This window comes from Agelaius phoeniceus, chromosome 11, assembly GCF_051311805.1.
Source record: "Agelaius phoeniceus isolate bAgePho1 chromosome 11, bAgePho1.hap1, whole genome shotgun sequence".
Taxonomy (NCBI): domain Eukaryota; kingdom Metazoa; phylum Chordata; class Aves; order Passeriformes; family Icteridae; genus Agelaius; species Agelaius phoeniceus.
The window spans coordinates 20532531-20550484 of NC_135275.1; the positions used below are offsets into that span (position 1 = coordinate 20532531).

Sequence of the window (17954 nt, forward strand, 5' to 3'; positions counted from 1 at the left end):
AGAGGGAGGGAGCCGGGGAGAAGCAGAGAGGAGCTGCTCCATGCATGGACTGCACAGAAGGTGGGTGGAAAGCCCCCAGAGACATTAATCATCTCTTTTGCCCTTTTTGTAATCAGACACATTTTCCTGGCCTGCTCACACGAGTCCATGTGTCTGCCAGCTGCCTCTTGCAAGCTCTGAAAGAAGTCATTGAGTCCCTCTGAGAAAACTGCCTTGGCTCACGGGCTCAGAACATCAGACTGACTCCACACAGGGCTGCAGCTCCAGAAAAACCACTCTGATCTGCCAAGCAAGGAACTGGGAGCAGAGGTTTGCAGGATGCATGTTACCCCAGATAAAATAACACACTTGGAGTTATTATCTCCAGCCTTAAAGCACTGAGAGTTGTTGAATTTCCTCAGGTGTCCTCCAAATCAGCACTGTCATCCTGGCACGGGTTTGTATCTTCAGGTCTTTGATCCTGCAGCTTCAGGAAATGAATGAAATGGAATTTAAGGAAATGAAATGGAGAAACACAAGGAATGTCCCAACAAAATGTGCACCAGGGAAAATGGGGTGCAATGAGGCATCTCCTCAGGCATTCATTCATTCAGCAGGGTGATGCTGCACATGCCCACAGGTGGGTACAGGAATTCACACCAGCAGGGTTTCCTATGGATATGGCCATCCTAGGAATGCCTTTGTGAGAGTGCTTTTGGCTCTGTGTGCTGTTTTAATCCACCTCCAAGATAACATCCTCATCTTTATTCAGCTTTGAAGCTGCACAGAGGGATTCCCTGTCTACCTGCCCTCCTTGCACATCCCGGATTCAGCAGCTCAGCAGCCCTTGGACAGCCTGTTTCCATAACAACAGAGGAGGAAAAACCTGAGAACTACTCAGTGGCTGCATGCAGGGCTGGTTGGAGTGGCCTCCAGAGGGGCATCAGGCTCCTGAGACCCCAGAGAATTCCCTTCTCCTCCCACCTCCCTCGAGGGAAGCTTCACCTCTGTGGAGGTGGGAACAGGAATGAGCAGCTCAGCTCTGACCCTCACGGAGGGGCTGATGCCCTTCAGCTCCATCAGTTCATTTTTACCCATTATCCTCCTGCTGTGCATCCTCTCTCCCCCCTCTTCCCCAGGGCAATATTGACTCAATCTCCCTGTGCAGACTCTCCAGGCACCCCCTGCTCCCTGGGGACCCTGAGCTGTGTTTAAGGAGCACCCAGGAGGTGTCTGGGAGCCCCCAGGACAAACCTCCCTGGCCAGTGAGGCCTTCTGAGTGCCAATCACAGCATGGCAAAAAACCTCTCTTTATTCTATAAATCACACACTTGTATTGCCAACACTCCCCATTCCACTGTCATTGTTTGCACCAGCCCCTGCCTGATTTCTGTATTTTTGAATCTTGTCTCAGGAGTGAGCACACAGCCCACACAACTCTGAACTCGTGGTCATTACTGCAACAGAAATAATAATAAATGATTCTGCAAGCAAAACAAACCCTGTGCAAATTGAGCAGTGAAGATGCCTCTCTAGCAGCTTTCATTTAAGGCAGTTTGGTGTTTTTTCCCTGGTTCAGAAGTGTCTTGCTCACTTAATGAGCAGGGCTCTCATTCTGATCAATGCATCTCAGTTTCACAGGCTATCACTCCTGATTTATCCCAGCACTCCAACCATGCTCCTCCCTTACTCAGCTGTCCTTTTTTATTCATTCCAGCTTCTCTCTGCCCTTTCTGGCATCCATAACTCCAGAGGCACAAGTGAGAGCACTTACTCAGCACAGGTGAGAAGGCAGCTGCCAATTACCTCCCTGTAATTCATGGTCCTTCCCAGGGCCCTGCAGTGGCAGCAATCCATTTATCCTCTCCTTGGGTCACACTCCAAGCCAATCACCTCATCAGGGTAAACACCCTTAAGCTTCCTTATCCCCTTCATCACACTTTCAGCCATGTTTTACTTTCTCTTCCCTTTTGCATGCTGAACTTGCAGTTCCCCCATGGCCTTGTACAACTTATCCCACTGACTCTGCAGTCACCCCACAGAGAGAGTGGAACTCTCTGGAAGTCTCCCTTTCCCACCTAATTACCTCATTTTCTTTGGTGGACCAAAAATAGATTTTCTGGGAGGCACATAAGTAAATTTTCCCTGGTCATGAAGGGAAGTAATGCTTAGGACAAAGAGAATTATTTCTCTTGAAGGATAAATACTTGCCATGAAACCGCAGGGAAAATATTGCATTTCACCTCTACTGTTGTCATGATCAGTTTCTAATGAGCTAATACATGACATATTTTAAAGAGAAAACGTAGTTCCTATCTGAGACTACTCAATTTTGAGCTACATTGGTCAATTAAAATGTTAGGAACCATCACAGGTGCCCCCAGGGGTTATCTTGGCTTTATTACAGCAGGATTTAAACCCAGCTTTGAGTGGTCTGTGACCACATCTAGGCCTGGTTTAAAAGAGGCTTTGTCACAGCACTCAAAACCCTCTCTGCAGATCCACAGCCATAAATCTGCAGCTTGCTCAGTGTTTTATATCCAAATAACATCTTTTAATGAGAAAACATGAGTCAAAACACTGAAGTGTGAGTATTTCTCACTGGGTTTTTGTTTTTTTTCTCTTCCCCAGTGTATGAATCACTGGCAGCATTCACACCTCCAACCATTGCTTTGAATATTTCAGGGATTTTTGGTTGGTTTTTTTTTTTTAATTTGAAGACATGATTTTTTTTTTTAATTTATTCTCTCTCAGCTGCTTGTGATAAATACAATTCCCTATCCCATTTTACATTTCAATGTGGACCATTAAAAGTGTGTTTCAGGTAAGTCAATACTGTCTCCTCTTTAAACACATAACCTGCTTGGAAACTGGAGTATATTTCTATCTCTTCCAGCTTTTTAGCCAGCACTGCTTATATTTAATTGAAATTTAAATAACATTAAACAGCAAATCATTCTCTGGTGGATTTCTTGTGCCATCAACACGTCACCTTTGGACATGTGGTGACGCTTTTTCAGGCCATGCTAAGGGTGGCACAGTGGGGGAAAACAAAATAAAAAAATCCATCTGGGGTGGATTTACATCTCCAGTCTGGCACCAGAAGGAGCTGAAACACCCCCAAATTTTGCCAACTCATTGCCTTGTTTTGAGAGCTCGGAGCCGTGCCAGGGAGCAGCGGTGACAGCAGAAATTAAATTCCAGCGTGTCCCTCTGCCCATCTGGAAACAGCAATTCAGGCTGCTTCCCATTGACCTCACAAGATTAATTGGCAGTTAATTGCTTTTATATTCTAATTTTCCACCTAAGGGCCCTGCAGTGTTTCAACTGCTGGGTCTGCATAAAGGCATTTTCGCGTGGAATTAGAACTTGTATGAGTGAAACAATTCTGATCAGAGGGACCTGCTTATTCTGAGGTCTTATTTTGTCTTTTCATCCCTGATTACTCCAGCTTTGGAGAGACAGGTTGGCTTACAAGGATTTCCTTTCTCAGGGGTTTGTGTCAGGGGTTTTTGGCTTTGCTTTTGCTGCAGCTGCATTATTTAACATCCTTCTCTTTATTTTCAGTCAGTTCAATCTCTTGGCAACAAGGGTGGAGAACAAATTGATTTTCAAGAAATATATAAGATTATATGACTGACTATTGCAAGGAGAGAAAATACAGTCCCAGAGTCCCTTATAAATTAGGAGATAATTAACAAGTGAATGCTGCAGCTATTTAGATTGGAATGAGATGTAGCCAGGTAGAAAAGTCAGAAAAAAGTCACATTTGAGATTCTGTTTTATTTATAATTTGAAAGAGGATGGTAACTTCACCCTTCCTGCTCCCCCCACCAAAAAAATGTGTCAGGCTTTCAATGTATTTGAGATGGCACAGGGAAGGAAACTCATTTTAGCAAAGGTAAGAGAAACACCAACAGTTTGAGTGTTCAGAGCTTTTCAGAGGAGTGAATATCTCTGTCTGGGAACAATTCCTTTCAGAGAAGTTCCTTTGGTACAGTGGTGATCGCTGTCATCCTGGGGAAATGATGCCTGGCTCGCATTCCTGCCCAGAGGTTGGATGTTGGCATGGGGATTTCTTTCTCTGCTGCCTCTCTGAGGGGTGTGTGTGGCTCCTCAGTGTGGATTATCTGCAGGGCTGTGCCACGGGCCTTGGGAAGGCTTGGTTCTGTCAGCAGGCACAGAAATTTGTGGTTCAAATGTAGATTATTGGATCTGCCGTTTTTCAATGGTTACCCATTGGTGTCACGTGTGCATTTAGCAGGACACTTTCAAAATGTCCTTTTGCTGTGCATGCCTCTGCTTTACTGTGTTCTACAGAGCCACTGCCAGAGAAACTCCTGTGAGCTCAACAAGAAAAGGCAGCTTGAAGAAGGACTGAGAGAGCAGATTCACCAAAGCTGAAATCTGGGAGCTGTTGGAGATGACAGAGACACTTAGAAAAAGATCCAGGATGAATTTCCAGCTGATGGGAACTGCCAGAGGCAGATTAACTTCAAGGAGCTGGAAGTCAGCTCAGCCTGGACTTCATGGAGACTTTAAATCATTAAATAAGTGTGTACTTTAGCAGGAACTCAACACAGGTGGGTTTGACAGATTTGGAGGTTGGATTTGGCAGGGGTTTTTCCCTGGTTTTGCCTTCCCTCCCTGCTGGAATTACACAAACATGGATGCATTTCTAGGATGACATCTGTCTCTTTTTGCTGTTGATTTCTGAGGGAGCAAACTGAATACCTCCTTGAGGGAATTTTGAAGCCCCCAAGCAGGATGTGGCTGCTGCAAGAGGATTTTTCCTGCTCCATCCCAGAGCTGGACAATGCAGCAAGGATAAGATGTGGAGTTTGCTCTCAGAGTTAGGGAAGTCCCAAACCCAGTTTTCTTTTGCTGACAGGACTTGGATTAATGGGTTTCTTTTGAGGTCACCTTTGTGCATCCTTGGCTCATTCCAGCCTCCTCTTGGCCTGGATCTTGTGCTGAGCTGGGCTTTTGCCACTGCTGAGCATCAACCTTGGTGATCAACTGACAGGAACTTCTCATATTCTACATCTCCAATCCAATCTTTTCTCTCGAGCTAAAAAGTATTTTAAAGAAAAATATCTGGTCTTGCTGTCATAATGGCCCATCACAAATGGTTTAACACAGGTAAGAAAATTTTGCTAATGCAATTTTTTTCAAAGCAGAGAGTTTAATTAACTCTCTGCTTTGAAAAAAAGTCACAAAATACAAAAGCTATAGAGACTTTTTATACTTATTTCATATTCTCTGCTCATTCAGTTTTGGATTTTGTAGCCTTCAAAGAGATAAGGTTAAACCTGTGGCTTTTAAATCCCTCTGATTTATGTCCCACTCAGAGTGTAGGATCTCTGTAGGGATCCCATGACTTGAATTCTTTGTCCTTGCTCCATCTCGTTGCATTTTCTGGATACTCTGGAAAAAATCTCCTGCTTGCTCACAGCCAGCTGACCAAGGGGTTAAAGTCACTCTGCACCACCTCATTTACTCTTAGGTTTAATCTGAAAGTTTTGGAAGTATTTATCTTTTTTATTTAAATACTGAAAAGAATAATGCTGGACTGTCTGCAACAGTCTATTGAAATTATTACTATATATATATATATATATATATATATATATATATATATATATAATTTATTTGGGTAATCCCCAACACTTTAAATCCTTACTTTCATTCTTGCAAGGATATAATTTTTGACCCACACTTATCATCCTGCCTTACTGACAACATTTTCAGTATTTACTGGGTGATTCTTATTTTTAATAAAATTTCTTGGTTTCCCATGACATGAATTTATATATATATATATATATATGCATAAAAGCTTGAAGGGTTTGCTTTTTTAACAGTCTTTTCCCAATCTGATGCTCCCATTACTAGCTTTTTTTTCCTTGTTGAATGTCTTTTCTGAAGGACACTGAAGAGGGATAAATCATTTATGTGCTCTGTTATGTGAGAATTGCCAATATTTTTAAAGAAGCCTCACATTGTTGGTCAAGCTATCACTTCCCTGCTTGCATAATAATTTTGTATAACTGCTCATAGCCTGACTGTGCAAAAAAATTGCTTTAATATTGAATTATTTGTATGCTGTTGTTTCCTGAGCCCTCTAGACTTCTAGAACTTTGTCTGTCTGGTGGAATTTAAAAGCAGGCTGAGTTGTAATTGGAAAATGTGTATCACAGCTTGCAGTATTTAGAGGTAAATTGTCTGGGCTGAAATTGCTGATGCAGGTGACCTATTGAACACCCTGTGAGCCACCAGTCACATTAAATTGGTACAGGAGCATAGGCAGCACCAACTGGTTCAGCAAACACCCATCTATTGTTCTGGGGGCTTTTATGTGGATTTTAATGCAGGTTATTGTCATAAAATCAGCTCCATGGATGTAAAAAATGGGAGAATAGAAATGGCAGCGTTAGCCAAGCCCACTGTGTGTCCCTGTCTGAGGAGATCAGGGCATTTCCTCTTCTCTCATGAAAACCAAATGAACCCAGGGCAATCATCCTGTCCAATTTGGGAGGGGGTGCCTGGTAATTCTGGTTTAGCTGTTTGTGTTCAGAACTGTGACTGCTGGGGTCCAAGGGTAGCTGCAGTAATCCTGCAAATGTCTGTTGTTACTGCAATCCAAACAGGTTTGATTCTCAGCTAAAAACCTGCACAAACCATTCCTTTACCATCCTTGCCTTTATTTTTTAGTGTGTGTTTTAACAGCATAGGGTTTTTACAGCAGAAATTTTGTGGAATTTACATCAGTTGACCTTGACAGGAAGAAAGAAAAAAGGAAAATTGCCACAAAGCATTTTATTCAGCAGCTGGTGAGCAACAGATCTCATCCACATCACTGCAAAACCACCACTGTACTCATGGATTGCCCAGGCACAGGCTCCACGCTCCAAATCCCACCTCCACACTGGGCAGGGATCACAGCAGCTGCAGGAGCTCTCTGCTGAGGTTCTGTCCAGTGAGCAGCAGCTTTTGTTGAGGAATAGGAAATCTTTATTCCTGGGCCCCTTTAATCTCTTCCACAAACGAACGAGGTCGATGCCGTTGTCCTGACGTGAGTCACGGTTCCATTTCTCTAAATATTGCAGTTTCCTCCTCCTGGGCTTTGTGCCAGCTCTTGCAGGGACCAAAGATGTGTTTTCACACAGCTGTTTTTGTGAGCTGCACTCACTTCTCCTAACAAATGTCCTCATTCCTCTGCATGGCAGGGCCCTGGACAGGGGCTGCTCTCCCATCCTTCCCCGGGAGGATCTGGAGGGTGCCCCTGGATCCCTGGAAATGTCTAAGGCTGGGTTGGACAGGGCTTGGAACAGCCTGGGACAGTGAAAAGTGTCCCTGCCCATGGACTGGATGAGCTCTAAGTCCCTTCCAACCCATTCTGGGATTCTATGGAAAACCAGGAATGCTCTGTTGTGGCATCACTGGAGCTCAAACCACCCTTCCATAAATTCTGTAACAAAAGTGAGGCCCAGTTTTGCCCCAGCTTGGATCAAGGGAATCTTCAATTCTGCTGCTTCTTCAACTCAGTTTCTGCTGGATGAAATGTTCTCCAGAGCTCAGTCTGTCTGTCCTGGAGCTGAGTACAAACTTGTGTGGAGCTTGCTGGTCCAGCTGGGAATTAAACCTAAATCCCCATCCCCAGGCTGAGCTCTCTCATCTCCTGCTGTGCCTGTTTTTCAAGGAAAAGAGACCACGACCTCCTTTTTTGATGGGAACATATGGGAATATGTGCTTGGCCATAGGATCCACAAGTCAGCCCACTCTGAATTGTTTTCCATCCTGATCTTTGGCCCTGAACCTGTGGATGAGCCCCCTTGCCTAAATGATCTTTCAGATGCGCTGCTACGTTCCTGCTCCTCAATGTTGTGGAGTTGTTTGGGTTTTTTGGATTTATTTGTTTTCAGCCTAGATCTTGCTGCTTTCTTTCAGGAGGACCGTAGGAAACCAACTGGAAAATAAGAACCAAATAGTTCCCTGAATTTGAGCCTAAATCTCCTGGTGTTTGCACAGCAGACAGGCAGCTCGCTGTATTTTGGTGTCAGATTTGTTATTACAGATCAGATCAATTGTCTGGCTGCAGTAGCAAATTCCCCCCTTGTAATGCACTTAGTCAGTTGTGAAATCATGGACTCAGTGGTGGGAAAACCAGAAAATTCTCCATAACCCCTCCAAGCAATCAATTTATGCCCTGAAGCATGAGATTTGATTACCATTGTTATTATCTTAGCTAGCATAGTTACAAATGTTATTAGCAGTCATAAAATTATCCAGCCTTAAAAAAAAAAAAATCAGATTAGGAAAAAAAAAAATCCCAACATTTCACTCCAGGTTCTTCAAAGCCTGAATTCCTGGGATTGCTTTGAACTGTGCAATGTGGTAGTTCCTTTAATTCTCTTTAAATTTGCTGTCCTTTGATCACGTGGATTTCTCCTGGACTCTCATTAGGAAGGGACAGATGAGAATTTTCTGGCATGTCTGGAGTTTCTCTCTGGTCAGGACCCATCCAACTTTCAGCATTTCAAAGCTGAGTGTGGATGAGGTGTGTTTACAATCAGATCACTCAGATCTCTGTTTAATAAACCATTAGCAGGATGTGCATCCCTCTCTTTCTCATCCGTGTTTTTCCCCTAATGGTCCAAATCTCTTGCTATGAATTCACTCTCTTAAAGCAGCTCAGTGCTTCTCAAGCTGCATCTCAGCTGGTGTAACTTAAATACTCTAAAAATTCAAAAGTTAAGGAAAATACTGCAAAATCTTGCAGCAGGGCATCATTTCAAAATTTAGATGGCATCATGTCAGTTATTTTAGACACTGAATTTGTCCAGGACCAAACCAGATTCCCAGAAGCTTATCCTATTTTTATTTTTTTTCTTAAGTCCACGTCAAATTGTGGTTCCCTTTTTTGCATATCTACCTATTCAGAAAATTACAGCATCTTTATTAACGAGCTCTGCTGATGGGATATGTGCTGGACATTACAAGCAAATTAATTTCCTCCACAGAAAATCTGGCCAATCTGTTCTTTTGTCCTGAGTATTTCATGTGTCTTAAATGGCATTCAGAGTAGGATTGGGAACCTTCTGAGCCTGGCAGCAGCCTCTGGAGCTGGGTTTAGGAGGGTGGGTGTGTCCTGAGGGAGAGCACTCAGGGCTCAGGTAACAAATTGCATTTGGGATTGGCAAAACACACCTGCTGCTCCTCCTGACTCCTTCAGACAATGCCTGAGCTAAATATTCTGAGGGTGTTCTCTCACACTTGATTTCAGACAATATTCTGCATTTAATGTGTGTTTTAAATACGTGATCAGTACCAGCCTAGAGAGAATTAATTTTTTCCAGCATTTCCAGCACTGTTGCTCTCTCGTTCTCACATCAAGCAGAGGGTCTGATGAAAAGGCCCCTTGATTTTCAGCAGGAAATCCCAAAATAAAGAGCAGTTTTGTGAGATGCAGAGAGGACCACACTGAGCTTCTCTGTCCTTATTTTTGTTTGGTGCAGACTTAAGTGCCACGACATTTGCCCCATTTCATAGCCCAGTGAAATGTGAGGCACGATTGATTGTGTCTATTTACACTTTACTTAAGGCAAACCCTATTCTCAAACAGATTTAGCTAGTGCCATGTTGTTATTATTAACAGGAACATATTTTATTTTATTTTGCAACTCTGGGGAAGCTGCTGCCCTTGGGCTTTGCCATCAGCTGGCTGCCTAGCAGAAGAAAAAACTTTGTGCATGATTCTGTGTGAAAATTTAAAACCATTCAATGCTTTCCCCTCTTATGGCCTCAAACCTGAACATGGGAGAATCCCATGGACAGGGAGGATCTAAAATCTGGCCCAGCTGAGCAGGGAAATGAAGGTGTGAGGGGTGGCTGCGTTCTGCAAGCCCAGCTTCCCTCCCTGTGTGGCACAGGGATGTAGGGATGGGTGCAAGCTGGAGGCTGATTTTGGCAGCAGCCCTGCCTCAAGCAGCTTCTGCAGGTCATTGGATTGGTGCCTCTTCTCTTTCTGCCAGAGCAGAGCCCTGCAAAAATCAGCCTGGAAACTCCTGGGGCTGCAGAGGCATCGCGGGTGGAGCTCAGCACTGCCCGGGCAGGGTGATGGTGGTGTTGTGTTCAGACTCAGGTGTTTGTTATTTCTTATCTCTATTACAGCCTTATAAGCCACAAAATGACCCTTTATCTATCTCTACAAGGTCTTTTAAGAAAAAACTGTCCAGTTAAGAAATGACACCCAAATTATTTTTACTTTTAACTCAAAAACTAATCATCCATGTCCCACAATGTGGACTTTTCTGTCCAATTACACAATACCACCCAAACCCATGGAGAAGGAGGTGAAGAAAAAGGATCAGCCACCACCCTAAAACATCCATCTTAGCTCTATATATATTCTTTTACTTTAAAACCTTAACCTCTAAGTTTTCCACCATGTTCTATCCAAACTACACACCCATAATCCCAGACCTATCGATCAATTTTGGAAGCCCTCTCCATGGTCTCAGGTTAAATGCAATGTTCTCCTGAGGGTCTGTGCCTGTCAGCACAGAAAGTCTAAAATTCTCAGCAGCCAGGGTTCCAACAGGGTGAGTGAGAGTCCCTGGCCCCCCTTTTCATCCTCCTGGCAATGCCAGCTCTCCCTGGCTCTCCCAGCTCTCTTATCTCTGCTCCCAGACCAGCAGCTTCCCACCCTTGGCATTTCCAGTTGCTGCCAAGGCTCCAGTGAATCTCCAGAGCTCTGGACTGGAGTGAATCTCTGCTGGCTCAAATGGCTTTTCAGTCCATGGGCAGCCTCAGACATTCCTCTGGAGCTGCCTCCTTGTCCATTCATTTCCTGAGTTTCCCCTCACAGGGCACAGGTCTGTTGCTTAGCTGTTGGTTGCTTTGGGAAGCAATGTGCTGTAAATATAACATTTCACTGTCTCCAGATGGAACAGTGACTCAATTCAGGATCTGGCATGGAGGGCAGGATCCAAAGGGATGATTCCCAGTCCTCTGGTGTGCCCTGGGCTGGTGTTTGCCACACAGAAAGCTGCCCAACTTCAGAGCTTCCTCAGCAGCTTTCCATGCTCTGCTCCATGTATTTATGTTGGTGCCAGTTCACTCATGCATACTTGAATATAAAAATTCTATCTATTAATTGCCTGACTTTGCATGACTCCAAACTTACCATTGCTTGAACTGTTTTGCATTTATTTAACAAATATATTAAACTATTCTGCCATTTTCCCTTCTACTTTTCAGGTCTTTATTTTACTGCCATCTTTACGATGCCTTCCCTTAAATTTAATTATTTACTCCTCATCCAAAAGGCAAGTTCACCTACTTAAATCTGCAGGAGATAAACAACACAGCTGGCCAGTACATCCACAAATTCCAATTGCCACTGCCCCAAAAATCTTTAACCCAAATGCTAATAATCCCCGGGAGTGCCACTGTGCTTCGGTAGGGTGGGTTTATGGTTTAATATCCGTGAATGTTACTTTGTGATTATTGTTCATTGCATTAGGCAAGGCTCAGAGAAAAGAGGAGCACCCAAAGGTCAGCAACGAGACAGAAACGTCTGAGGAGTCCGAGCCCTCCTGGAAATGATTCTGTCTGACCTTGCCCACCTCTGGGGACGGAGTGCCTAAGACAATGATTGGCACATTTGTGACGACTGTCCTTGCCAATCACTTAAATATTTATCCCATCCCAGGCAGGGCTCGGAGCATGAAGCGCCCAGGCAGAGTCCGGGCACTCAAGCGCACACAGGAACCTGAGCTGGTTCTGTGGTCATGGACAGCACACTGGGAGGCATTTGCCAAAAAAAACCCAAAAAACCCAAACAAAAACAAACAAACAAACAAAACACCCCCCCCCCCCAAAAAAAAAAAAAAAAAAAAAAAAAGAAACGAGGAAAAGAGGGTTTTCCGAGGTTTGCTGTTGGGATGATTGGGTACATGAGGGTTTAGTAGGGGTGAGGGCGGAAGGGCTAAACCCAGATGCGGTTTTCTTATTCTCCATCCTTTCCCCTGAAAAGCAGCGACAATTCTGCACCCAGAGAGGGGTGAGAGCAGGCGGGGACCGTCCCTTCCCCGGCAGCGCCTCAGCTCCTCCTCGCCTGGGTTTCGGCGGAGCCAGAGCATCCCGGGTCCCGTCGGTTCGGCCGCTCCGTTCCGCTCCTCCCGCGCCGCTTCTGGGCCGCCCGGCCCTGGGGGCACCTGCCCGGCTGCGGGACGGCCCCCCCGGGCTGGGGGCGGCCAGGGGCTCCCCTCATTCCCTGCTCTCCTCCCTGCAGCCGCAGGTGCCGCCCGGAGCAGCGGGGCCGGAGGCGCCGCCGGCTCCGGCCGAGGGGGCTCGGATCGGGCAGGTGGGAGCCGGAGCGGGGCCGGAGCCGGGGCGGGGGTGGCTGTGGCCCGGGGGAGGCTGTGGGGAGCGCGGGGCTCGTTGCCATGGCTGCCTGCAAGCTCCGCCGGAGGAGATAGCGATGCCAGTCACGGAGGGACCCTCTCCCTCCTCGTGGGTGTGGAGCGGGGCTGGCTTTGGGGTGGTTGCGTTGGGTTTTTCCGCTCCCCCTCCTTCCCTCCCCCCCTACCTCCCCCTTTTTTTTTTTTTCTTTTTTTTTTTCGGGGTGGAGCGATTAATCCGGAGCGCCGGGACGGGGCTGCGGAGCCGCCGCCGCCGCCACCGGGACCCCTCGGCCCGCCCGGGCTCAAGGTACGGCGGGGGAGCGGGGAGGGCTCCGGGGGTGCCCGGCCTCGGGGCTGCCCTGCCCGGCTCCCAAAGCCCTCTTTCATTATTATTATTATTATCGCTCTGGTTTGAAAACTGCTTTTCCTGCTGCCGGCACCGCACCTGGTCCCGCAGCGGCGGCGCCTTGCGGAGCGATGGGAAGCGGAGCCGGGCTCAGCCCGAGCGGGCGGCTCGGGGGGCGGCTCGGGGGGCTCCGGGCAGCCGGTCCGGCCCCTTCTCCCCGCACTCGGCTCCCCGGGCGGAGGAGCCGCTGCCCGAGGGAAGTTTCGGGGGTGCGGAGCCACGGACCGGGGGACAGAGCCACGGACCAAGGGGCAGGGCCAGGGACAGAGCCACGGACCGGGGGACAGAGTCACAGACCGGGGGATAGAGCCATGGACCAGGGCACAGAGCCACGGACCGGGGCACAGAGCCACGGACCAGGGGACAGAATCACGGATCGAGGGACAGGGCCAGGGACAGAGCCACGGACCGAGGGACAGAGCCACAGACCAGGGGACAGAGTCACAGACCAGGGGACAGAGCCATGGTCCGGGGGCTCGGCTGGGGGTTGGCGGCTCAGTCCCGTGCTGCTTTAGGTGGGCTCAAGTTTGCGAGCCCTGATGTCCTGCGTCCTGACGAACACTTGTTTCATCTTCCCGAATGGTTTCAGAGAGGATTTGGGGTGGTTTCGCTGCAGTTCCTAAATAATTCCCGAGGTGCCCAGGTTGTTTTTTTTTCCCTGGGAAGCGATGCGATTCCCCGTGTTGCGCTGCTGCGGGAGAGCTGCCGGAATGGCTGGGCTCGGTGTCTGGGCTGTGTGTTATCGATTGGTGTTGCATGATCAGAGAGCATCGGGGAGCTTGGCAACGCAGCCCAAGGAGATTCTGTGTTCCTGCTGTCAGACACAGCAAATGTACGTGGGCTTTGCATCTGCCGCTTCCATCCTTAGGGATGCTTGGCTTCTCTTGGGGTAGGAAGGAACTGAGCTGTGTTTTGTTGGGTTATGTACAGGTGTTCAGCATTACCTGGGAATGCTTTTGCTTGAAATGTGGTTTTGGAATATTTCACCAGAGTGGTGACAGGTGGCATTTCTGTGTCTTTGCCAAAAGGTTTGGTGTCACTGAGTTGATATGTGCTGTGTAGCTCCCCCAAATCCCATTCCACATGCAATAAATAATAAATGTGATGACTTTAGATCCAGGTCCGAGGAAAGGAGAGGAGGTGAGAAGCTGTACTTTAAATAAATATGTATTTTTTAGCCATTTACGAACGTGAAATGTTACCTCGTTGGAGCTGTGCTTGCCATCCTCTGGCCATTGCTTCCCACGTGCCTCTGCTTATCTTCTGATATGAGATACCAGAGTGCACAACTCCTGCTGTGTTAACACTTCTCTCTTGCTTAAAAGTAATAAATTTTCATGGTGTTTCAAAGAAACCCAAGCCAAATAAAGCCCTCTCTCTCTCTCAATGGGTCATTAAAAATGAGGAAATTCTGGTTCACCAGTTTCTGGTGCTCATTTAGGCTGAGCATCTGCTGTCAGTGGAGTCTGGCTTGCAGAGGAACTACAAGTCCAGATCATGTGACATTAAAATGAGATGACTGGATAGGACACTGAGATTTGCAGGAGGTAATTTCTTTAGAAATACTGCCCAGTGTATATGAAATTATCATTAAATATCTTCAGTAAAAAAACCACCTGCCAGCAATCAAGAAGTTGAAATTCTGCCATATGCAGCACACAGCTTGGAAATCAATTTGTTTTTAAACTCTTCCTGTTTATTACAGTTTTTTTATCAAAACAGGGATGGGATGAATCTTGAATGTAAGGCTGAAATAAAGAGGCTTTATTATTTGTACATAATAAATGTATATTACTTCAGCAATATACATTTAACTCAGTGAGTGCAACTATTGTGGGCATTTAGTATGAGTTACTTCAGTAATTCAACTTCATGCATGAAAATATAACGGTCCACTTCTTCACCCCAAGAAAGCCAACAGATAAGCCTTATTTAAATGAAAGATTACATTATTCACAGCTTGCATGTGTACCTCGAGTGGCTTGGACTGGGGCCACCTTGTTTGCCAGTAAAAATTCACTTCATCACTTCTGTTTGGGAGGGAAAAAAAGGAACAAAAAGGAATTTATTCTTCACAGAAAACGATGCTGGGGACAGTTGCTCCTGTGATCAGAAAGGATCTGCTCCTTTCCCCAGTGGGAGAGGACAGGGACTACTTTAAACACTACTAATTAGATCCGTTTATCTTGCACGCATTACAATGCTGTAGTTAGTTAATTATAGCTTTTCCCATTAGCAGCACGTTAAGAATAATGGATTAACATATCACACAGATCAAAAGAACATCTACAAAGTTTATCTTCGAGGAAAGAAAGTGTTATTGTGTGTCAGGAAGTCCCCCTGGCTTTCCCAAGGCACAGATTTTGTTGGAATTCCTGAGCTGGTGTTTCAGAGCCCTGTGAATGACTTGAATTGATCACAAACAAGTGACACTGGAGCTCTTGGTTGCTTAGCAACCCGCCAAGATGCCACAATTTCTTTGGGTATATTTGTCCAGCAAAGTAGAAATTCAGTTTTGTTACAGATCATGGGTTCTTTGCTAGCACAAAGCCCGCCCTAGAACAACCCTAAATGGTGGAGAATGAAAATTGGAGTCCCAGCACAGGGTGTGGGAGCAGCATGGGAATGAAAACAGAGCAGGAATCTTGGGCCATATTCTGGTGGTGATGTGCTCAGTGTTTTATAACAAGTTTCAATTGTCCTTTTTTGGTTAGACTCCTAAAAACCCCAAATCATTAGTGGGACAAGTTCTATCAAAGAAATTCATCCACCAGGTGCTGTTTGAATGGTTCCCCTCGTGCTGTTTTGAGCTGTGAGATCCTCCAAGGTCTGTGGGGTCCCCCTGAGCCCCACTTTGTGATGAAACCAGGAATGTGTGGTTTGATTGTGGTCTGAATTGTCCCAGGGCCCACAGGGCTGGGGAGCTCTGCTGGCCTCTCCTCACAGCAGCCCCTGGCTCCTCAGCAGATCTTCCCGGGGAAGGGAACAGCTCAAAGAGCAGAAGGAAGATTGATGTTACCATGATTATCTACCTGCAGCACCAACACGGGCTCCAAGGAATTGTAATTTGGTCAGAGGGCTCTTTCCTGTTCCCCCTGGTGTGCTGCACACCTTGGGAGGGAATCCTGCACTGTCCCATCCCCACTCCCTGTGCTTCTGGTGGGGCTCCAGGGCCAGGGTGAGTGTGGATAAATGAGGAGCTCCCTCTGTGCTCTTCAGCTGCTGATGGGCTTTTCACCCGTGGCCTCCTGCAAAGCTCTGCAGTGTGGGTGGCTGCACCTGGGGCTCCCAGCACCCTTTTGCTCTGCTTATCTCCCCCCTCCTGAGCTCTGCTCATACAGACAAACCCTCACCCTGCTGAAAGTGTGCCTAGGAAAAGGCTGCTGGGGCTGGGAGAGCTGCAGGGTGCCGTGGCATTATTCACTCTGAATTAAACAGCAGTGGAGATTTCTTCCCTCTGAATGGGAAAAAGGAATCCAGGTACTTCTGTAGAACTTGGGTATTGAATAATTGGCTGTGTATAGGACTAGAGGGGGGTTGTGGCAATGCCCACAGGAACCGCTGAGACCACACTGAACCAAATCCCAGCTCCTTGTCGCTGTTCCTAGGCTAAGATTGTTGCAGCTCATAATCTGTGTACCTGTAATTAACTGCCCTTCTAGGCTCAGACAGACTCAGGTGAAGAGCTTAGGGGAAGTCCTGTGAGCTTGGCTGACTTTGCTGTGGGTTGTTTTCCCCCTGTCGTTTCTGTCTATCAAAGTCAGTGCTCAAAACTCAAGGTTGTTGTTATTTAGCATCTTTTTTTTTCCCCCTTATCTGCTCTCTTCTGTTTTATTCATTGACCTGTGTGAGTGCATTTGCATTCCCAGATGCTGATTAGTGATTGCACAATAAACAGATGAAGGTGCTTGCTGATATTTGGTGCCTCAGGTTTCTCCTCCCAGCGTGTCCAGGCACCCTGCATGAAGCACACACTGAGGGATGGCTGGGCTGATGGTATTTTCTGGGGTTTCAGCACTCCCTAGCAGATGTTCCCTTCTTCCTTCATTGCACCTGGACGTGTGAAGATTAAAAAAAAAAATGTGGATGGAGAACAGTTTATCATTAAAAGTAGTGATTATTGTTACAGCTTAACTAGCTCGTGGTTTTCAGTGTGATTTCCAAGTGCAGATCCTGTTCCATGTAAGAAGGACAAAAATTATGTTGTTTTCTTCATTAGGGCTTCTCTTTCTATTTTCTTTTGATCCTTGCTTGTCCTCTCTTTTCCCATTTTTGAAGAAATTACCAACTTCAGGTGGTTTTCTCCCTTTGTTTGTTTTTTTTCTGTCTTGCAGCAGGACAGAGTTAAATCAGAGGTGTGGTGAGGGCGTGATTCAGGCTAAGGGAGGGTGAAGAGGAGTTTGGGGGGGACAGGGATGAGCCTGCTTGGATCCCTCCCCACCTTTGCTCCTGGTCTGCTCTTTCAGCACAGCAGAACTGACTGGATGCTGCCTGAGGCAGTGGTGGAGCCTGGGCAGGGCTGTGGCTGTGAGAGAGCAGCTTTGGAGGAGATTCTCACCAGCTGCTCCCCAGCCTGGCTGCAGACAGGTGACCCCAGACAGCCCAGGCTGTCCCTGTGCCAAAAGCAGAGCTGCCAGTGTCCCTGCAGCCAGGGAGGAGTGGAAAGGTGGCACCTGCCGTGGTGTTTGTCCTCAGAGCAGCACCAAGGGGCCTCTGGAAGGGCTTTTGGTCCCCAGCCTGGCCCTGTGTCACTGTCCCTGCCTGCTGATGCTGCATTTGCTGCCTCCTCGTCCTCTTCCTCCTGAGAGCATCAAAGGCAGCACCTGGGCTGTTCATTTCACAGAATCACAGAATTTCTAGGTTGGAAGGGACCTTTGAGACCATCGAGTCCACCCCATGTTCTAACACCTCAGCCAGATCATGGCACCAAGTCCACATCCAGTCTCTTTCTAAACACATCGAGGGATGGTGACTCCACCACCTCCCTGGGTAGGTGATTCCAGTATTTGACCACTCTTTCTGTGAAGAGAGAATTAATTCTTAATTCCTCCTTAATTCCAGCCTGTATCTCCATTGGCGCAGCTTGACGCTGTGTCCTCTTGTTGTGTCTGTTGTTGTCCAGAGAAGGAGACCGACCCCAGCTCACCACAGTCACCCTT

General features: G+C 46.8%; 1 protein-coding gene and 1 long non-coding RNA gene across 7 annotated transcripts in view; both read left to right on the forward strand.

Moving 5' to 3' along the window:
- Positions 1 to 2709: 2709 nt before the first annotated feature.
- On the forward strand, positions 2710 to 11210 carry LOC143695034 (uncharacterized). Its single transcript, XR_013183924.1, has 3 exons — positions 2710 to 2803; positions 4300 to 5121; positions 6709 to 11210. It is a non-coding gene; the product is annotated as an uncharacterized LOC143695034 (long non-coding RNA).
- Positions 11211 to 12129: 919 nt separating this feature from the next.
- The window catches only part of CHL1 (cell adhesion molecule L1 like), a 130823-nt gene continuing 124998 nt past the window's right edge, over positions 12130 to 17954 (forward strand). For 4 of the 6 annotated variants that reach the window (XM_077184614.1, XM_077184620.1, XM_077184619.1 and 1 more), the window contains exon 1: positions 12538 to 12696. The gene's annotated coding sequence lies outside the window, so the exon portion shown is untranslated. Of the gene's footprint in view, positions 12350 to 12537; positions 12697 to 17954 lie in introns of those variants that run through there. The other 2 variants (XM_077184615.1, XM_077184617.1) reach the window with 2 other exon arrangements.